Consider the following 24,518-nt stretch of genomic DNA (forward strand, 5'->3'; position numbering starts at 1 on the left):
AGTGAAGGATGTTCATTAAGGACAACTTACTGCTAAATAAATAAAGATATAATTATAAAAGAAATATAATTCAAGAAATTTAAACACCTTATAGATCAACTTCTTTTTCAAATAAACTCTTAACTTGTAAGTTCATATTTTAGATAATATGGGTCTAATACTAACATCTCTACTAATACATGTAAACTAATATTTTGATAGATAAAAGCAAATTAAAACTCAGCGGATCATTGCTTCATTCTTTAATATTCTATAAAATAATTTAGTCTTAACTTTATACTTCATTTCTAACTATTTCACAAGGAAACCTTTTAAGAGAGCACAAGTAGCTACCAAGTACCATGGAAGTGAGGTATAGGCTGTATTTCTCTTATCAAAATAAACCTTTTTTTTAATGTACTAAGTTCCAATCACTTTTTTTTCCCTATGTTCAAGACTTTAAAGTACAATCAGAAGTCTTTATGATTACAGGTTGTTTTTATCATTCCTGTTATAACTAGCAAGTGAAACGGGCTGAAAGTCACATAAACTGTCTCATATTCCTAGATTATATCACTGCATATGGCGACTCTGCTTCATTCTTGCTCCCACTACATCATGTGTCAATACTCAGACATGAAAGCACATCCCAACCATGCTATTTTTCTAGGCTACATTCTTTAGTGAAACCTCAAATAACCAAATAAGTTCAACAAAAGTTTACTGAAGCTTAAGAATATACTGTGATTTGCTTTTGTTTTTCTGCTAATAAACCCTGAGAATAAATTAAAGTTAAAAAGAAACACTGTGATTAATTCATGAGTCAATCCTACATAATTAACCCCTAGAAAAAGAGTTCAACATATGAGGAAACTAAGGCACACAGGAATAGAGAAGAGAATAATGAGGAAATAACAGAAAGCAAATGGCAAAGGGGGGTCTTGGAAATGGAAAACAGCCACAAGCAGTACAAAGATGACAAATGTTATGACACACACAACAAATAAGGAAGGAAAGAAGGAAAGCAGAAACCAAGGCAATCTAAGGAAAATCAGAAACTGAGGAAGAAGACAAAATATGACACTGAGGATAGTCAAATCCAAGAAAAAAGCGGGTGCTTCATGCTATAATCTAATGCAGAGCAGTAATCTAGCTTCTAAAACAATTATTAGGAGGATAAAAAAAACACAAATGGGGAAAACTGAAACACTGTATATAACTATGGATCAATTATAAAGTTAAGATTAACCCCTCTTGCAGCAAACTATGGTTCTTCTTAAAGTTCCAATGTGTATGTGTGTGTGTGTGTGTGTGTGTGTGTGTGTGTGTGTGTTTGGCAGTACTGGTGATTAAACTACAGGCCTCATGCCTGCTTTAATAAGCACAGGCTCTACCACTGAACTGTACCCCTGTCCCTTTATTATTTTTCCTTATAACCACAAAGCATCCATTTAACTTCTGGACAAACAGAACTTGGTTAAAGCAAATTAGTAAAGTTTAAAATTAAAAAAATCCAGAGAAGTGCAAGTACTTGGGATCCCAGAGATGATATTCAGATTGCTCTGGCCTGTGTTCACATCCTAGGAGTGTTGGATGTAGCAATAGCCAACTATGTACAACTCTGTACCTTTTCCTTGCTCCTCTTTTGACTTGGCACCTGCCACCTGCCACCTCACTCCCTCATTAAAATAAGCTCTGTTAAAAGAATTCAGAAAATACTAGAAGGCATCCCTTCTTCAAGATCTCCCGCTTGTTCTACACAGTCTTATACTTGCATCACAGTAAATCCCGAGTTCTCTCATCCTCTTCGAGGGATTCCTTTGTCTCATAGATAATTCAAATTGTTAGCAGACAATAAGCTTCGGTTTATAGAAGATTCTCTCTGCTATTATGTTATCATTACTTTATACTAATGTCTAATCAGCCTTTTTTTTTTTTTTTTTTTGGTCTGAAGACCAATGAAGGGACAAAGTGAAAAAAAGGCAGGGTCTTCGAGTTAATTTAACACAAAGGGTGGAACCTTTCAAATTACCTAAATTAAACATATCAGAAAACACCCCCTGCCACACACACACAACTTGAGAAGGCAGCATGTTTTTACCAAAAAAAAAAAAAAAAGAAAGCTCCATAATGAATTACTTTTAACTTCTTAAGGAAATATATGTTGCTTACTTAGAGAAGACAGATTACCAGAGTTTGCCTAGAAGGAAAAAAAAAAAGATAAACTGAAATAGGTGCCATTTCACTTCTCTCAATATAGATACCACAGTGCCTACAAGAAGGGTTCCCAAAAGTCTTTGTCTTGATTCAGAGACTGCTGTATCATTTTAGTTTTCTCTTTTTACACTGTCTCATTGCTTTATGGGAATGATATTGGAACACGACATTTTTTGGAGCCATCCTATCTAGAATTCTTTTGTATCTCTTCTTTACACGTAAGTGTGCCTAGCATGGTGGCTATTGCAGAACAGGATTTTTTTTTTTTTTTTTTAAATCAGCGATTGAACTCAGGGGCATTCAACCATCCCCAGCCCTATTTTGTATTTTTTATTTAGACACAAGGTCTCACTTAGTTGCTAAGTGCCTGGCTAAATTTTTCAGGATGGCTTTGAATTCACAACCCCCCTGTTTCAGGCTTCCAGGCTGCTGGGTTTAAAGGGGTGCGCCACCATGCCCCACCACAATAGGTTCTTGATAAATAACTTTAACATGCTAAGTGTCAAAATATGAGCACATAAGAAAATGTGTCAATGGAATCCCGAGTAACACGAGAATTATAACATTCATAAGCAATCCTGGTGGGATATAGGTGTAATTTGCTTTGATTAAAAACAGCCACGCTATGTTAGTCACATTAATATAATAATTTACTAGGTAATTCATAATGAGCCTTGCCGCAGTCCGGCTGCAGCAAAATAACCCGGGGGGTGACGAGCAACTTGTGTACATTGATACAGCAGGAGTGGGAGCCGTTTATTGTAGGACTGGAGGGGTATTTATACATTACACACAGCTTATCTTAATTAACATAAGCTAGATACAGCAGTCAACCAATAAGGAATCTCCACACTTAATGGCTCCCTGGCGTTACTTCACAAACTACTCCCTCTGCAAAATGCCAGGCGTCGTCTTGTTTACAGACTCTAGCAGAGCCTAAAACAATTAAAATTTTAAGAAACTCAGTGAGCAAAGAGGCAGAAATTACTAAATGGTGCTGACTTAATTCGGACTTCCTTTGTAGTCTACATATGTCATTGATAATACAATTCTTAAAAAAAAAAAGTTAATATGACTCAACTGAAAATGGATGTTTTTGACCCATCTAGCATCCTTAGAAGTAATATATCCTAAGAGGCTTTTTTTTGTAGGAGATATATACCACAAGGAAACATAATGTGAATCCCAAAATCCCAAATCACATCAGGATACAATACACTTGCAAGTGTAGTATATCGACACCACAAAGAGAAGAGTAATACTTAAAAAAAAAAAAGAGAGAGAGAGAGATTCAAAGTGAAAATTCATGAAGGTATCTTCAGCAGTGACTAAGAGAACATAATCTTTGATTCTGAAGAGGGCTTCGACTTATTTTACATTGAAATATTGATAGCATAGAGAAAGTAAACATTAGGTTGTTGATTTCAATAAAAAATAATGCTTAAGAACATCCAGTTGCCTTTAACTCTGTCCACCACACAACCTTTTTGACTTATAAATTTATCTTGTAGAAGAATCAACAACAAAATGAAAGTATATTGTTCTGGTTTGAGCTAGTTTTGTTTCTATTATTAACATTCATACTGTACTTTCCAAATAAATCTCCAGTTACCTCTGTGTAACTGATAAAAGAAGTCCTTTATTCCATCAAAATACAAACATCTCTTTCATTTAAAAATTCAGTATATCCGGTGATTAATCATTCCTGCATAGCTGTGCTATGTAATCAAACTGTTAAATCATGCAGTTTCTATAGAATCTAACCTCACTGCTGTTACCCATTATCTGATTTTCCTCCTCCAGCCCAGTAGTTCTCAAATGTGAGCCTGCTGATATCACAATCCCCTGGAGAACTCATTAATACACAGTTGTTAGGTATGCCCTCTCTCCGCTCCTCACAGGGAAATTCTGACTCAGGAGTTCTTGGGGGCTCCGAAATTTGTCTTTCCAACAAGCATCCAGATGATGCTGAGGCTACTAGCTGGAACACCACACCTTGAGAACCACTAGTCTAGCTTCTTTCCTCTTTTACTATATCCACTACAGTTAATCAAATTAATTCTCTCCAGTTCATTCATGTAATAACCTAGAACAATCATACAAAGTTCAAACTACTGAATTTAATAGTAGGTCATCTGATAATTAAAGTCCTCATTTGTTTGGACCTTCTCTCTTGGCCAGCCTAGCAAACCTTTTCATAGTTCTTGCCTCCACTAAAATCTCATCTTAGTTCTCCCTCTGCTAGAAGGCTCTCCTTATCTGCAAATCAATGGCCACTATTTTCTTTATCAACTCCTATTTATTCATTCATTAATTCAGTAAATACATATGAAGTACCTGTCATGTATTACTCATTGTACTAGGTGATGTAAAAAAGATCCAGGTCAAAATCTTCCAAAATTAACCTTAAATCAACTCCAAATACCCCATGGCTCTGTGTCCATTTTAGTAATTAACTTGTTTAAGCAAAAAAAAAAAAAAAAAAAAAAAGTACTGACTCCAAAGCACACTGAACTGGGTTTTTTTCCATACTTACATAATAGAAATGGAAATGTAATGATTTTACTATATTCTCTTTACTGGACCTCTTAAAATTTAGTATGCATTTTAGAGAGTTCTAAAGAGTTAAGGATGCCACTAATATATCATAATCCACATTATTTTTATTTGTGTTTTTATGCTCTGCTTTGTCCTTAAATGGGTGATTGGTAGCTGCTTTTATATTTGCATGTTTGCAAATTTATAGATTTGAATAGATTTTCATTATCTTCTTCTCATACAGATTTCTAAAAAGGTATTTTTTGATAATTACAAGTTGATGCTTGATATTCTCTCCAAGTAAAAGGAAACTAAAATATTTGAGGGCATGAAATAAAACTATGTTTTATATTTGAATATACAATACATGGCAAGTGCCCAGAAATTAAACAAAAGGAGAAACCATCTACAGTCTGTTAAATTTTTCAGAGGAAAATATATATATTTACAGACAACACTGTAATGATACATTTTACTTTTTCTTTTGCTAGGCTGGAAATCAAACCCAAGGCCTGATGCATGTTAGACAAACACTCTACCACTGAGCTACATTCCCAGTCCCTTACTTGCTCTTTTGAATCAAACATTTTTGTAAATCCTCAAAGTCCTATGAGTTTATTTTAAAATACTTTTACTCTTGCTTAATTTTTAAATAATATTTAATTCACATTCTAGTGCAGGTCTGAATGAAGTCATGCAAGTTATCCAAAACCAATAACCCCATGGAATAAATGAAATTTATTAATGATAAAGGAAGCTTTCACGCAGACCACATTAAGTCCATTTTATAATTTTATTAAAGCCTGACAGAAGAGTCCATGTAAGAGCAATAAAGTTTAATGAAAGCACAGACTGGTACTAAAAGAGTAGGTATTATAAGCAATGAAAGCATAAATTATAAATAAGAAAACAGTCTTTGAAGACATCTGAATTTGTTCAGAAATTAGGCAACATATATTTATGATCAAATTTATGCATTCAGGTAAAAGGACAGCTACAATGATGCTATATATTGTTTGCACAGTCTGAATTTAAGAAACAAAGTTATTCTTTAGTTATTTCTAAGACAAAGTTAATGGTTGTTTGAAAATGAGGCTCATTACATGATTCTGTAAATATACTCTGTAATAACTAACATTACCACACAGCTGTATAAACATATTTACTATGACATACTCTTCTACCACAGGTGTATATTTTCCATCCTAAGCATTACTAATATGCATTTCAGACTAGTCTGATTTAGAACTAAAATTTAAGGAAAGCAATATTTCTTAAATTATTTAACTATTCATAAAATAAAATGTTAACCCAACAAAACACTTACTATGTCATAACCCACTTCATTTTTGTGTTTTTATGCTTCTTAAATAGGTGTATGCTGTTAGGTTAATTCTTTTTATTTTAGATAATATCAATAATAAAAACCTCATCTAAAAAGTCCATAAAAGTAGTCTTGAAATAAATTCTTTGATTTGCATTTACCAGCAAACATGTTTGTAGCATGAGTAGATTGTTTTTCTACTATAGTTAAAAAGTAAAATATTCAAATACTATAACTGAATGAGTAGAACTCACTTTATCAAAACACAAGTCACTGAATAGCTAAATTGTTTTCTAGATTTTATATAAAGTATCATATTAAGAGAAAAGGCTTTAAAAATGAACTTCATCCACTTTTGAATATCATTACTACTAAGACATTAAATAATACTGAAATGTCTATAAATATGTTAATATATAAATAACATCTTGGGTATAGTTTGGAACAAATGGCTTGGTAACAAATGGCTGTACTATATCAAAGGCTAAATGATTAAGAGCCACAGATTCAGGAAGTTCACACAAATATATTTTCTATCTAACAAGCATTTCAGACATACACTTTTTGCTTTTGGAAATAAAAAACATTAACAAACCTTACATTGTCAGGTACTTAAATTTCTTTTCTAAATGATTTTAAAATATGCTTAAATTTAAATCTTTACATAATGGACATGAGAATAGTCTTCAGCTTTTGCTTCATCCTTTGTGATTAGGAAAATGAATAAGCAGACTACTTTTCTACAAAAGGGATCTGAACTGCAGAAATACATAGCTCAAGTGCTAGGATTTACTTGAAATGAGTACTATTGCCACACAAACACTAAATCAGATAAGGAGAATTAAAATACATTTAATCATATATTTGGTATTTATTCACTGTAGTGTCTCCTTTCAAAGGAATAACCAACCATAAAAGTCTTTTAAGAGTAGATGTCTTCCACAGCCTTTGAGCAAGCATCTCAGAGCTTGGGACTGTGCTAATCGTTGGTATATTTGGAAAGTAATGTCAAATATATCTGGTACCTTCTAATTTTATTTTATGTTTTTTATTGATTTATGCCAAATGTTTCATGAAAATCTCATTAAGTATTTATTTTAATGCCTTCTGATTTCACATTTTGTCAAAGTTTAAGATTTATAAAGTTTAGCAACAAATAGAAAGTTGAGAATTCAACAATGAAAATGGAATTAGCCATCAAATTTATCATAATACTTTAAATATTTTTCATTTACATTTCTTTTTTGTGTTTTCATTTATTTATTTATTGTTTATATATTATAGTGGAATGTGTTCTTACTACACAATTTTTCATATCACTGGTTGTATACAAAGTATATTCACATCAATTCGTGTCTTCATATCTGTACTTTGGATAATAATGATCATCACTTTCCACCATCATTTCTAACCCCATGCCCCCTCTTTTTCCCTCCCACCCCTCTGCCCTATCTAGAGTTTGCCTATTCCTCCCATGCTCCCACTCCCTATCCCACTATGAATCAGCATCCTTATATCAGAGAAAACATTCAGCATTTGTTTTTTTGGGATTGGCTAAATTCACTTAGCATTATCTCTAACTCCATCCATTTACCTGAAAATGCCATGATTTTATTGTCTTTTATTGCTGAGTAATATTCCATTGTATATATATATATGCCACTTTTTTTTATCTATTCATCTATTGAAGGGCATCTAGGTTGTTTCCACAGTTTAGCTATTATGAATTGTGCTGCTATAAACCATGATGTGGCTGAGTCCCTGTAGTATGCTGTTTTAAAGTTCTTTAGGTATAGATCAAGGAGAGGGATAACTGGGTCAAATGGTAGTTCCAATCCCAATTTTCCAAGGAACTGCCATACTTCTTTCCATATTGGCTGCACCAATTTGAAGTCCTACCAGCAGCGTATGAGTGTACCTTTTCCCCCACATCCTCACCAACACTTACTGTTGTTTGTCTTCATAATAGCTGCCATTCTGACTGGAGTGAGATGAAATCTTAGAGAAATGCAAATCAAAACCACTCTAATTGCTAGTGATGATGAACATTTTTTCATATATTTGTTGAATGATTGTATATCCTCTTCTGAGAACTGTCTGTTCAGGTCCTTGGCCCATTTGTTGATTGGATTATATGTTTTTTTGGTGTTTGACTTTTTGAGTTCTTTATATACCCTACAGATTATTGCTCTATCTGATGTGTGAGGGTTAAAGATTTGCTCCCAAGATATAGGCTCTCTATTCACCTCACAGATTGTTTCTTTTACTGAGACAAAACTTTTTAGTTTGAATCCATCACATTTATTGATTCTTGGTTTTAATTCTTGTGCCAAAGGAGTCTTATTAAGAAAGTTGGGGCCTAATCCCACATGATGAAAATACAGTATAGATTAATATCACAAAACACCTGAATTTCCTAAACAGTGAAACAATACTTTAAAGCAATTTGTTATACTAAAATTGTTTCAAATTTTCTAATATTGAATTTTAATATGTACTTTTTATAATTAATACTTATTTAACATACCAAAATCCCATTTCTCTGCTCATATGGATTCTTGCCTGTGATTTTCTCCATATGGCCAATTTACTTCTAGTTGGAGTACATGCTTTTGTAGCCTCAGCAAAAATATCTATCCTCAGTTTCTGCAGGTCCCAAAATGTCTTTTTTTCCCCTTCACTTTGACTCTTGAATTATTTTTGAAGATATCATTTCACTGCCTTCAGAATCTACCAGAACTACTATCACTATTGATTTTCATTTTTGATAAAGAACCTATCTTTTGTGAATACTTTTCCTTTTAGATAACTATTCCTTACTTTGAAGGCCCAACCCTCCACTATTAGATTCTATTCCCTCTCCCCTATTCAAGAAGATTATCAAATAATTCTTATCTTTCTTATCTCTTATAAAATTTTCCCTCTCTACTGGATAATTCCCATCAGCTTATAAATAGGCTTTTATTTTTCTCATTTCAAAAATAACAACAAAATTCTTTCTCTAGTCCTAGAATATTGCCCAAATTTCCCAACCAAGTACATAACTTCAATTCCTACCCCGCATTCTGATCATAAAATATTAGTTAACTCAACTGGAATTATATTGCAATCAAGTAAGATCATCATTCACTTTACTACTTTCATCTTTATTCACTATCTCTAATTATTCTACCTTAAAAGTATGTTCTGGGTTATTTGATTGTTGTGGTCATAACTAAAAGCATAACTAGAGTTAAGTGGCAATCTTCCAGACTATCCATATATATTTTATCCAATTCACAATTTTGTTGAGGATCACAATTTTTCCATATCATAATTCATTGCACAATAGGCTCTCCAAAAAAAAAAAAGAACATGGAAACACTAAAAATCAATAAATTGTGAGGTCAAAACCACTTAATCAGATTTTCTTTTTTATGTATCTCATATTGACATGAGACAAACCCAAATAACGGTATCATCAATATGTAAGTATAACATATATTTACACATATTATACTCACATATATTATATTCACATATATTACATCATTTAATTTTCATCTTACCTAAAAAGGCAAGTAGTATGATTATCCTCATTTTATCAATAAGAGGACTAAGGCTTATAAAAGTTGTCCCTAGTTACAAAATGAGAAAGTGGCAACACTGACATTCAAAACTTGACAGTCTGAATCCAGCCTAAATTCTTTTATTTAAATTTTTTTTAGTTGTAGTTGGACACAATACCTTTATTTTATTTATTTTTATGTGGTCCTGAGGATCGAACCCAGCGTCTTGCAAGTGCTAGGCAAGCACTCTACTTCTGAGCCACAATCCCAGCACCCAGAGCCTAAATTCTTAACCACTATGCTATATTCAATGTCAATTCCAAGGATTAATAAGGAAAAGTACACTATGATTTTAAGAAATAAACTACCTGTAGTTTACTTGTTTTAATATAAGTTTATCAAACTTTATAGTAAAATTATTTGAACTTGTCTTTTTTTCTCACTCTCTCCCTCTGTCTTTTAAAGAGACAGGGATTGGGTTTGTGGCTTGTAGCAGGGGTGTAGCACAATGGTAAAGTACTTGTGTAGAACGCATGAAGCCCTGGGTTAGATCCCTGGTCCCATCAAAAAGAGGTGGGGGGGAGACAGGGTCTCTGTGTTAATTTTGCTTCACTGTGACCAAAATACCTGACATAAACAATTTAGATGAGGAAAGATTCATTTGGGGCTCATAGTTCCAGAAGTTCCAGTCCTTGGTTGGTCAGCTCCATTGCTCTGGGCCTGAGGTAAGGAAGAACATCATGGCGGAAGGACGTGATAAAGGAAAACTGCTCAGTTCAAGGCAGCCAGGAAGGAGGGGGAAGAGGAAGAAAGGAGGAGAGAGAAAGAGAAAGAAGAAGGGGAGGAGAAGGAAGAAAGACGTGGAGGCAGATAAGGACAAAGATGGAGGGAGAAAGAAAAATAGTGTAGGACAGACAGAAAGACACTGGAAACAAGAAATACCCTTCCAGGACACATACCCAGTGACCTACTACCTCCAACCATGTCCTTCAAGTCTATGGTTTCCACCACTTACCAGAGAGAGATTTATTATACTATTCAATCAGCTCCCAAAAGCTCTGCCTTTGAACACATGAGTCCCTCTGGGAAGCTTCATATCCAAACCATAACAGTCTCTGTTGCCTAGACAGTGCTGAAATTCCTGAGCATAAGCAATCCTCCTGACTCAGCCTCCTGAGTCAATTATTTGAACTCTTGAAGTCAGAAAGAGAGCTCTACTTAGAACTTGACATTTAATTTCCTCTTACTCTGGTTAAATAATCTCATTCCTCTAGACCAAATGATATAAAACAAGGCCCTTACACTCTGGACTCAATTAAAGAGACTTAATATTTTGACTGCCAGATGTACATAAAAGTTGGGATTCAATGCTCAAAATTGCTCAACCATTTCACCAGCTTGAAATCACCCATGAAAATTTATCAACTAAGAAGATATGTTATAATTCTTTTTCAAGCAAATAATAAAAGCAAATAACTTCTTTTTTCTTTGGAGTACTTGGCATTGAACCCAGTGCTCTATCACTGAGTAATATTTTCTGCCCTGTTTTGTTGTTGTTGTTGTTTTTGAGACAGGGTCTTCCTGAGTACTCAGTCTTGTAATCCCCCTGCCTCAGTCTCACAAGTAGCTCATGTTTAAACCTCTTTTTAAAACTCTATATCTGGGGCTTGGGCTGTAGCTAAGTGGTAGAGCACTTGCCTCGCAGGTGTGAGACCCTGGGTTCAATCCTCAACACTACATAAAAATAAATAAGTAAATAAATAAAGATATTGTGCTCATCTACAACTAAAATAAATAAATAAATAGTAAAACTGGCATTGAACGCCACCTTCCGTGGGGCAGGGGGAACCCTATATCTGAATCTGAGGTTGTGTTTTCTTGACACCCACTTCACAGAAAATAAACAAATTGAAATTTCAGGGAGACAGACAATGACCTTGATGACATGGGAAAAATATTAAACATAACTTCCGTGAACAGTGGTTTTCTCAAGGCCTTAAGGACTACATCTACATAAATTCTATTTTAAGGCCTATGTTCATAGAAAAGTATTATTCAAATAGAATTTCCTTAAAAAGGTATTTATAATTTATTTTCTAAAAAGATTTTTTTCTAGAAACATTAAAGATTAATAGTCAAAAAGTTAAAATAAATCAGCTAAGTGTGTACTTAGATAAGGCAGACCAGGGTGCAAATACACAAACTAGATAGTTAAATTTAAACTAGATAAGAAGTTGAGTTCAGATATACAGATGATGTAAGGGAATGAAAATATGTAGTAAAGTCAAATCATAAATGCAACCTCACACATTATCTGTTACCATGGAAGCCATACCTTCCCTGCTAACTGTAGTAAGGCATTGTATGGGTTGTAAGAGATGAGACACTTGAAAATGTTTTAAATCCTTAAGTATCTTAAGTGAAAAAAATTATTCCTATTATTATTAAACTAAAAATTTGGCAGAGGGTTTCAAGAGTTAAAAACTAAGAATTTTCTTTTTTTTCAACCTTATCACTTTTACTCAAGAATCTCCCTTTAGGCTCTTACAAAACCAAAGCTGACACCTCAGGAATAATGTTCCCTCCCCCAAAAATCTGATGTATGACCTTGATTTAAAAAAAATAATAATTCTCCTTACTACTTCTGAACAAGACATTTTGAAACTGGATTAAACTTTTATAATATATTTGCTAATATGGACATTTTCCATTCAAAACAATGTTTATATACCTGCAGTTAACTTTCTTCCATAAAGTGTAAGCTACAAGCCCTGAGAAACGGACCAAAACTTTACAAACCAGAGGATTAAGAAGAAGGTTTATGTTTTTTCTCAAAGAATGTAGCTAGTGAATATCTGATGTCAACAGTTCATCTGTAGGACATCCAGACACAAAGCAGAAGGGAAAAAAATGACAGTAAAAATGTTCTACTTCTGTGAAGATTTAAGACTTAGATGGAAAAAGATAATATCCCTATGATTTGGATTAGATAATAACTATATTTCTGAAAGTAAATCCAAAATATATATACACATATTTTAAAGGCACACATACACACAACTAAAATGCCGAGTACTTTAAAATTCTAAATACAAAAAAGTAAGTATAAGAAAACTGGTATATATTTTAAAAATAAACAACATTCAAATGAAAGTTGGAGGTTACAGACATTGAGAAGTATTTCCCTGAGGGAATGGGGCCCACTTCATTATTTCTGGACTTAACCAGAACTATTAGATGCAAAATGAAATCATTCATGACAGGTTCACTGAATTGTTTTTTAGAAGGTTTAATAAACCATTGTAGAAAAACAGAACAACACCCCACAAACTTAATTGACAAATGCGTATTTGAAAACACGAAAAACTAGATGCTATTGATATTTGAATTGTTTTTTAAATAATTTCATCCTGTTCCTTTTTTTTTTTTTTTTTAATTGAGGATATAACCCAGGGCTATACACATGTTGAGCAGGTTCTTTCTGAGTGTAGTGGTGCATGACTGTAATCCCAGCAGCTCAGGAGGCTGAGGCAAAAGGATCACAAGTTCAAAGCCAGCCTCAGCAACTTAGCAAAACCCTGTCTCAAAATAAAAAATAAAAAAGGGCTGGGGATGTGGCTCAGTGGTTAAGTGCCCCTGAGTTCAATCTCAGTACAACCCTGCGACCTCTCCACCGCCCCCCCCCCCAAAAAAAAAAAAAAACTATGCTAAGCAGGTTCTGTACCACTGAACTACATCCTCAGACCCCTGTTCTTATTTTTAAGCAACTTTACTGGTATAATTTACATCCAGTTAAATGTATAGATTTTAAACATATAGTTTATTGAGTTTTGACAAATGAATAGATGCATCCAAAAACCAACAACCCTAATGAAGTTATACATTTCCACCACCACAGAAAGTTCTCCTACACCCCTGTGTACCTACTCTCCCCACTAGGCAACCTATGATGTAATTTCTTTTTTTTTAATACCTTTATTTTGTTTATTTATTTTTATGTAGCGCTGAGGATCGAACCCAGGGCCTTGAACATGGTAGGTGAGCTCTTTACCACTGAGCCACAACCCCAGCCCTCTGATGTAATTTCTATCATCAAAGATTAGTTTTTACCTTCTCTAATCCTTAATAAATGGGATCATGAAACACATAATCTTTTGTGCTAAGTTTTTCATTCAACATGTCTATGAGATTCATACACTCTATGGTATATATAAGTCTTGTTAATCTTTATTGCTGGAGGTCTATTAGACGATTACATCACAAGTAGTTTATCCATTTTCCTACTGATGGACATTCAGGTTGTTGCCAGTTTGGAGCTGTTACAGTAAAAGCTGATATGAACATGCATATGTAAGTGTTTCTGTGGGCATATGTTTTCATTTCTCTTGGGTAATTAAATTATGTTGATATGGAATTGTCGGGTCAAAGATTTGTGCATGTTTACTAAGAAAATGAGAAATTGTTTCCTAATTGGTTATTCCATTTTACATTTGTTCTGTATTCTCTCCATTCTTGTAATTCTCAGTCATTTTAACTTTAGCTATTCTGATGGTTTTCATGAGTATCTTATTGCTGGTTTTAGGCAATTTCCCTGATGACTAATGATGTTCATTGTTTTTCATGTTCTTACTGGCTATGGCATATCTTCTTTTTTAAAGTGTCTTTGAAGTCTTTGCTCATTTTCTTTCTCTTCCTCCTCTTCTTCTTCCTCTTCCTTTTTTTGTACTCCTTCTCCTCCTCCTTCTTCTAAGTAGTGTCTTACTGTGTTATAAAAGTTCTTTATTCTAGATACAAGCCCTCTGTCAGACATTGTTAAAATTTTTTCTGACTTTGTGCCTTGCTTTTTCGCTAATGGTACCTTTTGAAGAGAAGAAATTTGTACTTATGATGAACTGATTTATCAAAACATTTTTAATCTTATGAATAATGTTGTTCTTATCCTAAGAAACCTTTGCATATACCAAGGTCAAAAAGATTCTGTTTTCTTCTGAAAGTTTTATAGTTTAAAATTTTAGGTTTTAAGTCTATGGGCTATTTTCAGATCATTTTTATATTTGCTGTGTGAGATCAAGATTCTTACTCCCTCCCCTAAAAGAGATCAAGGAATACATTATGTGTTGAAAAGACTGATCTTTTTTCTCCATTGAATCATCTTGGCACCTTTATTGAAAAATCAATTAGTCCTACGTGTTGATCTTTCTGGACACTCTTGTGTTCCACTGATCTGTCTACTGATAATATTCTTAAATGCACATTATTTCCTATCTTTATGTAAGAAGTTAGAACTAGGACAACTGTGATATATTCCCAGCATTCTGTTCACAAAGTAACAGTAATTTCATTATTCTTTGATATATTTAATATATTGTTACCTTGGTTCATATTTATTATTATTATTCTAGATAACTTCTTAAAACAATAAATATCAACCAAGGTAACAATAAAACGTGTTGAATCAGTCTTCTAAGTTGAACCCTATTCAGTAGACAACTTGGAAGAGTAGTGGCAAAAATCCACCAAGCAGGTTAGCCCTATAAAAAGTCCCTAAAAAAACTTTTCAGAATTTCCCACATATGCTTTAGCTGAGCCTTACCTGGGCAGTACTCTCTCAGGATCACCCCTGGTCAGCTATTCAAAGCCATAAAGACCTAGCCCCATTCTCCTAGCCAAGACCAGCTCACTGCCCACCAGCTGTGAAGTATGAGTTACTCCTGATTTAGAGAAAAAACTGAGACCATGCTCTAGATTATAAAATGCATCTAAATTTCCACTCATCCTTAAATCCTTCCCAGGAAAGAAGGTAAGGAAAAGAGGTGTACCTCACTCAGAGTTATCTTTCTGTCTCCTTTAACCTACCACTTGGTCAAATCAGTTTCCTAAGTGTTTCTCTGAATCTTTAGCAAAGAAATTGGAATCTGCAGGAATTCTCAATATCATGCATTATTCAGTATTTTTCACAGCTTATTTATCTGTTTTTAAATAATGAGTGATAGTAATTTTCATATACAGTGAATAATTTTTCATGATAAGGTTATACAAAAAGCTTCAGAGGTTTTCTCTAACAAAAGATTTCATAATAAAGGCATCATTTATTATTATTATTATCAACCAATATCTTTTGATATTTGGATAAATTGTATCTTTTAATAACATGTAAAATGATCTATACCTGATATAGACATGTAATATGAAAAAACATTAAATGAAATAAATGTTAATACAAATTGTCAAATAAAAATGATTTTAAAATTGAAACATCAGAAATAATATTTAAAAGCCACCATTTTAAAATGACAACCTACAACACATCAAACATTAACTCCCTATCTGAAAGTTTTGCCATATGACAGATATTCCAGACACAGAAAACTTTCTTTTATGTTGCAAAGATGTTGATGTGCTCTCCAAGTTAGACATTAGGATACGTTTCGCTTCATTTGAGCTAATTTTCTTTAACAATGGAAATATTCTGCATGCTTGACCTGATTTTGGTTTTACTATTGAAGTCCCTATTACGTTGCTAATTCAGATTATAGATCAGTTATTTCAGAGTGTTCCACAGACACATTGTGATCTCCTGCATTTGTCCTGTTAAAGTATTTACAAAGAACTGTAGCCTGCCAGAAGCAAATATCAAACACTAGAAATCCTCAGAGGAGACTCTCTGAAGACGGTGGTGTAGAAAGGCTTGCTTTCCAAGCTGTTCCCTGACATGAAACCAATAAAGTGGATAAACAGATTCTCAGTGAGGTGGGTGAAAGAGGGATTTTACTGGGATTTCATACTGGACTAAAAGAACAAATTGCAGACTCAGAAGGTTAGATACAATAAAATAAAGAAGAAAGCTCACAGCTGACTACCACAACAGCCAGAGCTGATCCACTGTAGGCAAAGCAGGTAGGGGGACAAAGGGAACTCGCATTTCGGGTGGCACTATGGTGTGTCATGATACAGAAAAATCAGAGATCAAGGAAACTGCCAGACTAATCCAGAGGGTGTGCTACACTATATCCTCATGCAGGAAAGACACCACTGGTCTCCGAGTTGTTCACGGAGAGCCAAGGCACAAGATATCTTGCTGTAGCACTGTGGCTGTCAGCTGTGGGAGCAAGTCCAGGAGCAGAGACCTGGGAAATCTGAGCTGAGTACGAAAAACAGGTCTGGCAGACACTACCACTTGACCCAGAGTGTGCCTAGGAGAAAATCAGGCATAGAGAGAGTTTTTTTTTTCTTTTTTTTTACTCAGGGGAATATGGTGGTAGAAACCTGAGAGATCCCATGGCCCCTCCATGTCTTTGAGTCTGGCAGCTTCAAGGCCCAGCTAGGGCAGGCAGGGAATTTGAATGGGCAGGCAGGTGTGACTGTGTGCTTGGGGACTGAACCTGGAAGGCCAGAAAGGGTAGGGCTGGCAAATGCAGGTGAGGGCAGAAATTGACTCCTTGTTGCAGGAGTAGAACACAGTTGAGACTTCAGAGGATCTCTCCACATGGATCCACAACTGCCAGTCCCTGAAGGTGCACTGATTTAAAATCTTCAGTCCAATGGCCATTCAAGGAAGCACCTGGGGCCTACTTAGACCTAAACCCTGCCTTCAGGAGCCCTATCTTTGGGAACTCCTCTCACAGAACTCTACAGTGACCACACCCTGAGAATAGAGCAGACAATATTCTCCAAACTGATCTATTTCCTACTACCTAGAAGGGAAACGGAAAAATTTTGAACTTCAATGGGCAACTTGATGAGCAAGTAAAAACAAGAGGAAGGAATTGACAGCCTGCATCCACTACCTAGTGCACAGTACATACCTCAATAAGAAATGAAAAGATATTTGGGAACAGACAACAAAAACTGTAGAGACAATTTTGACTACCGCAAAAAAAACAATTCCTTAATTTTTTAAGAACATTTTTTTGCATCTCTTCTTTCTTCTTCTTCTTTTTTTTTATTGTGTAGTGAATGGTTCATGGACATTTGTATGTATACATATTTGTCTCATTTTTCTCATTTCTAGCAGTTTTGAAGGTAGTTATTTTTCATGACTCTGTCTTTTGAGGGCAAGGGTTTTTGATTAGTAATATTTTGGTTTTGTTTTGAATTTTTTTCACCTGTATACATCTCTTTGATTCTCTTTTCTCCTTTTCTTTTGCCAACAGCCAAATTTTATTATCCTCTCTTTCAATCTTCCTTTAATTTTTACTTCTATTTTCTCTCCTCATCCCTCATAATCATCCCATCCTATATCCCTTCTGTATTCTCCCTGTTCACTTTATGAAATAGCAAACACTTTTGTAAACTTACTGCTTTAACTATTTGCAATTGTTTACCATACCATTTTTGTTTATGCAAATCGACACTGTACATGTCATAAAAGGAATTATGAATTCAGCTTAATGCTGCATTGTTTGCATCAGTAGTTGTTGTTATTTGTCTCCCCCTAAACTGTGAGGTACTAGAAACCTTCAGGTATACTATAAGATCATAGGATAGAAGCTCTGCCACCTCAGATTCATACTGATAAGTGGGAAGACACACAAACAATTATGAAAAAGCAAGGGAACAGACCTTCCCAAACAAACCAATATACCTCAATAACAAAATCTAATGACATCACAGTGGAGGAAATATGAGAGAAGGAATTTATAAAGTTCATAGTTAAACTGATCTGCAAAGTAAAAGATGATATGGGGAGTAAAATCAGAGAGAACATACAAAAAAGTGAAAGATCACTTCACGAAAGAGATAGAGATTTTGAAAAAGAAACAAATGGAAGTCCTCAAAAGGAAGAAAACAATAAACCAAATTAAAAATTCAACGAAAAGCATCACCAGAAGATTAGACCATTTGGAAAATGGAGTTTCAGACAACGAAGACAAAATATTATAACTTGAAAATAAAGATGTTAAGAGACCATGAACAGAACTTTCAAGAAATATGAGATAACATGAAAAGAACAAATTTATCAGAATAGATGAAGGCTCTGAAATATAAACTAAAGGAAAGTACAATCTTTTCAATGAAATAATATTGGAAAATTTCCAAACTTTAAGAATGAAATAGAAAATAAAATACAGGAGGCATACAGGATTCCAAATATACAAAATTACAACAGACCCACACCAAGGCACATTATTTTAAGAATGCCTAATATACAGAATAATAGAATTGTAAAGGGTGCTAGAGATCAAAGGTCACAATCAGAGGTGAACCAATCTGGATTTCGGCTGATTTCTCAACCCAGACACAGAAAGCTAGGAGATCTTGGAATAATATACACTAAGCTCTGAAAGAATGTGGATGGCACGTTCAAAGCTTCAGATTTGAATATGAAATAAAAACCTTCCATGATAAGCAAAAGTTAAAAGAATTCACAATAAGAAAGCCTATATTACAAAACATACTCAATAAAATATTTCATGAAGAAATGAAAACTAGCAGAAAGAGGAACTATACTAGAAGAACAGTTAATAAAAGGAGAAACTAATACAAATTAAAACTAAGTAAATCAAAATTATAGAGAATAAAAATCAATTCTCAATAACAACATTGAATGAAAATAGTCTAAACTCACCAATCAAAAGACAAAGGCTGGCAGGTTGGATTAAAAAACAAGATCCAATAATATGCTGTCTCCAAGAGACTCATCTCATAGGCAAAAATACCACAGACTGAAGAAAGGTTGGAAAACAACATACCATTCACATGGATCTAGTAAACAAGGAAGGAATTCTATTCTCATATCAGATAAAGTGGACTTCAAGCCAAAGTTAATCAGAAGAGACAAAGAAGGTCATTTTATACTGCTTAAGGTGATTATACAAGAAGAAATAACAATAATAAATATGTAAGCCCCAAACAATAGAGCATCTACAAAAATCAAACAAATCCTTATCAATATCAAGAAACAAAAAGACCACAAAACAATAATACTGGGTGACTTTAACAAATCGCTTTCACCACTGGATAGATCTTCCTAACAAAAACTAAACAAAGAGACTATAGAACTCAATAATTCAATCAATAATTTAGACTTAACAGACAATATATAGAATATTTCATCCATCAATGATTGAATACTTTTTCTTCTCACTATCACATGGGTCATTTTCTAAAATAGATTATACTTTAGGACACAAAAAAACTCCTAGGAAATATAAAAAAAATAGAGATAATACCTTGCATTCCATTAGATCATAATGAAATGAAATTAGAAATAAAAAAATAAGACAAAAAATAGAAGCTACTCTAACTCCTGGAGACTAAATAATATGCTACTGATTGATGAATGGATAGCAGAAGAAATCAGGGGTGAAATAAAAAAAATACTTAGAGGCAAATGAGAATAGTGTTACAACATATTAAAATCTCTGGGACACTATGGAGGCAGTTCTAAGAGGAAAATTCATAGCATTTACTAAAAAAAACAGAAAGACACCAAATAAATAATCTAATATTACATTTCAAGGCACTACCAAAGAAAAACAAGTCAACACCAAAATCAGTAGCAGACAGGAAATAATTAAAATCAGATCCAAACTCAATGAAATTGAAATTTATTAAAAAAATTCAAAAGTCAATGAAACAAAAAGTTGGGTTTTTGAAAAAATAAACAAAATTGATAAACCAAACCAAAAAAAGTGGGAAAAATTATTAAAATTTGTGATGAAAAAGGAAATAATACCACAGATACTATAGGAACACAGAGGATAATAAGAAACTATTTTGAAAATTTATACTCCAATAAATTGGAAAATATTGAGGACATTTACAAATTTCTAGAACCATATGACCTATCCAAATTAAACCAGGAGGATATAGAAAATTTAAACAGATCAAGTTCAAGTCATGAAATTGAAGATGCCATCAAAAGCCTACTAATAAAGAAAAGTCCAGGGCCAAATGGATTCTCAGCCAAGTATTACCAGACCTTTAAAGAAGAACTAACACCCAATCCTTCTCAAATTATTCATGAAATAGAACATGAGAGTACCCTTGCCAATTCATTCTATGAAGCTAGTATCAGCCTGATACAAAAACAAGACAAAGACATATCAAGGAAAAAAAATTTCAAAGCAACATCCCTGGTGAACACAGATGCAAAAATTCTTAACAAAATATGTAAAACCACATACAAAATACATTTGAAACATAGTGTGCTATGATCATGGGTTTCATCTCAGGAATGCAAGGTTGGTTCAACATATGAAAATCAATAAATGTAATTTAACACACAACATACTTAAAGAAAAGGATCACATGATTATCAATACATGCAGAGAAAGCATTTGGCAAAATTCAGCAACCATTCATTTTCAAAACACTAGAAAAACTAGAGATGGCAGGAATATACCTCAACATTGTAAAAGCTATATACAATCAACATAAGGCCAACATCATTCTAAACAGAAAATCTGAAAGTGTTCCTTCTAAAAACTGGAACAAGAGACAGGGATGCCCTCTTTTACCACTTCTCTTCAACACAGTCCTTAAAACTCTAGCCAGAATAATTAGGCAAAAGAAATAAATTAAAGGGATGTGAATAGGAAAAAAAGAGCTCAAACTGTATCTGTTTACCAACAACATGATCCTATATTTAGAAGACCCAAAAATTCCACCAAAAAACTTGTAGAACTCATAAATGAATTCAGCAAAGTAGCAGGATACAAAATTAAGACACATATTGCTGAGAGCCACGGCTGAGTCTGTATGGCCCCTGGCATTTTGCCAACAGTATTGATTGACAGGCGCCTCTGCCTGTCCGCCTCTGCCGCAACTTTTGAGTTCTCGCACTATTTTGGAGTTCTCGTGGGGATTTCCGGGGATTCCCCGAGAGTTCCCATTGGTTGGGGAAGTGCAGGAGGAGGCATTTACGGGGGAGATAGTTCCGGCTGGGGGTTCCTGGACAAGCCTCGTGGCGCGTTTGGGAGGATTCCCCGGGAGCTGTGTGAAGTGTTTTCCTGCAGTTTAAAAATAAAGTTTGTTCCTGCTTCAGTGGCTCGTGATTTGTGCCCAGCCAGACTGCGGCATTTGGTGGCCCGTACGGGGAACGTCTGAAGCTTCGGGGTAAGTGAAATTGCTTGCCCCTAAGGGAAGGCGAGAGAATGGGTGACCATTTTAAAAAACAATGTGTTCTTGTTTTGATTTGTTTTGTGTTTGTTTCAAGCTGCCTATCCCTAGAATTTTCTCAGGCAGATTGGGAAAAATGGTTGGCTCAAGGTTTGAAGTTGTTTGCCCCTGAGGAAGAGATAGAAATAGACCACAAATGTACATATCAAGAAAATAGGAAAATTGATACAACGATTTTTTGTTCCGTTTTTGTTTCATTCTGTTTCGGTTTTGTTTTGTGTTATCTTATTGGGTTGCGTTATCTTTATAACAGATTAGATATTAGTAAAAAACAAACTGAAAGAGTGTTAAGTAAATTGTTAGAGGTTCAGACCATGGAGAAAGACATTTTAGATCAAGCAAAAGAGAAGGTCTCTCAAGCTAGTCAGACAGAGGAAGAAAATTTAAAGGAAGAAAGCTTAGAGGAGAAACAGCTATTAGGGAAAAAGCTACAACAGGAGGCTGCTACTAACACCGTTCTATCACCAGAGGGCGTAATTCAACCAACAGCACCCCCTATGGAGATAGCTGAGTGGCCCTCAAACCCCGTAGTTGATAGATGGGATCCTGATACAGGACCTCAAAGATTAGCATGCCCTGTACTTGAGCAGGCAGGAGGGCAGCGAATTCACCGTGCTTTAGATTTCAAAACAGTGAAGCAGTTAAAGGAGGCTGTAACAACCTATGGTCCTCAAGCACCGTTCACTGTAAGCATGGTCGAATCCATTACCAACTTGGACATGACGCCAGCAGATTGGGCTAGTATGTGTAAATCTGTGCTAAATGGAGGACAATATTTGTTATGGAAGGTTGCCAATGAGGAATTTTGCAGGGAGACAGCTAGGCGAAATGCAGCAGCCGGTTACCCTCAAAGAAATCTAGATATGTTGTTAGGAAAAGGACCTTATGAGGGTCAACGGCAACAAATTGAATATGATCCTGGCGTATACACACAAATTGCTGTAGATGCGGTTAGGGCATGGAAAACTTTACAGGGGCATGGAGGTTTACAAGGTCAATTATCTAAGGTAATACAAGGAACTAATGAACCTTACGCTGAATTTGTAGATAGGCTTATTCAAGCAGCTTCTAGAATTTTTGGGGATACAGAACAGGCAATGCCATTTATAAAACAACTGGCTTATGACCAAGCAAATCGTTGTTGCAGAGAGGTCATTAGACCATGGAGACATGAAGATTTAAACACATATATTAAATTATGTAGAGACATTAATGAACAAGGGCAAGTCTTAGCAGCAGTACAACAGGCTTTAGATGCCAGGCCAAAAACATGCTATAATTGTGATCAAACAGGACATTTTAAAAGGAGTTGCCCCATAGGAGGAGGGTTTAACAAAGCTAGATATCAAACGAATAGAATACCGGGTATTTGCCCACGATGCCGTAGAGGGAAACATTGGGCTAATGAATGCCGTTCTCAAACCACCATAGAGGGTATTCTGTTATCAAAAAACAGACAAGGACCAAGTATTTACCCACGATATCGTGGAGAAAGGCATCGAGCTCCATTGCCAAAAAACGGACAGGGGGGCCCAATGCTCCGGGGCCCACGACCACAAATGTACGGGGCACTGGAGGAACCCAGAAACACCATGGAGGAACCCAGCAACACCATCAGGGTAGTGCCCAGGACACATTATCCATCAGATCTCTCATCAGACGAACCAGAGGGAGCGCAGGGTTCGACATCTGCACCTCCACCAGAGCAGTACTAACTCCAGAGATGGGAGTTCAAATCATTCCCACAGGAGTAAAAGGACCTCTTCCCCAAGGAACAGTAGGCTTATTGTTAGGACGCAGTTCTTCTACGCTAAAAGGACTTATGATAAGTCCCGGGGTAATTGATCCCGATTATGAAGGTGAAATAAAAATTATAGCTAGTTCTCCAAAGGGTATATCAGTAATTTCACCAGGAGATAGAATAGCACAGTTATTAATAATACCCAGCCTACATGATAAATTTTCCAGTAGTACTATAGAAAGAGGTTCCAGGGGATTAGGCTCCACAGGTGTAGATTGGGCTATGCTGTCTTTAAATTTAGATTCTCGCCCCATGCTAAAACTAAATATTCAAGGACATGAATTTAATGGGCTACTGGATACGGGTGCAGACCTTAGCATCATATCTCGTCAAGAATGGCCAAAACATTGGCCGTTACAACAAGCCACTCAAACGCTTCGAGGCCTAGGAGTGGCAACTAATCCCCATAGAAGTGCAATGGTATTAGATTGGAAGGATCCTGAAGGATGTGAAGGAACTATACAGCCATATGTATTGGATCATCTTCCTATAAATTTATGGGGACGAGATGTCCTAGATCAATTAGGTTTGACATTAACAAATAACATCAATCCAAATGCGCCCACTATTAGGGCTAGACAAGGTTTCAGGAAAGAAAAAAGATTAGGAGAACAAGGCATAGCAGCACCCATTCAAATAGATCAGGGAATAAATAGACATGGACTGGGTTTTCAGAAGGGGTCACTGAGGCAATAAAAATTACTTGGAAATCAGATAGACCAGTATGGGTTCCTCAGTGGCCCCTGACTAAAGAAAAGATACAAGCAGCCCATGACCTGGTCAAACAACAATTAGCGGAGGGACATATACAACCTTCCGTATCTCCTTACAATACTCCCATTTTTGTCATTAAAAAGAAATCTGGTAAATGGAGATTATTGCAAGATTTAAGAGCCATTAATAATGAGATGGTTATTATGGGACCTGCTCAATCGGGGATTCCTCAATTGTCTGCTTTGCCAAAAACCTGGTACGTTTTAGCTATAGA

The 24,518-nt window shown here is 35.1% G+C and overlaps 1 protein-coding gene across 7 annotated transcripts in view; it reads right to left on the reverse strand.

Moving 5' to 3' along the window:
• The window catches only part of Disp1 (dispatched RND transporter family member 1), a 210,556-nt gene that overhangs the window by 77,141 nt on the left and 108,897 nt on the right, over positions 1–24,518 (reverse strand). The gene's annotated exons all lie outside the window — the stretch shown is intronic.

This window comes from Marmota flaviventris, chromosome 12, assembly GCF_047511675.1.
Source record: "Marmota flaviventris isolate mMarFla1 chromosome 12, mMarFla1.hap1, whole genome shotgun sequence".
Classification (NCBI taxonomy): domain Eukaryota; kingdom Metazoa; phylum Chordata; class Mammalia; order Rodentia; family Sciuridae; genus Marmota; species Marmota flaviventris.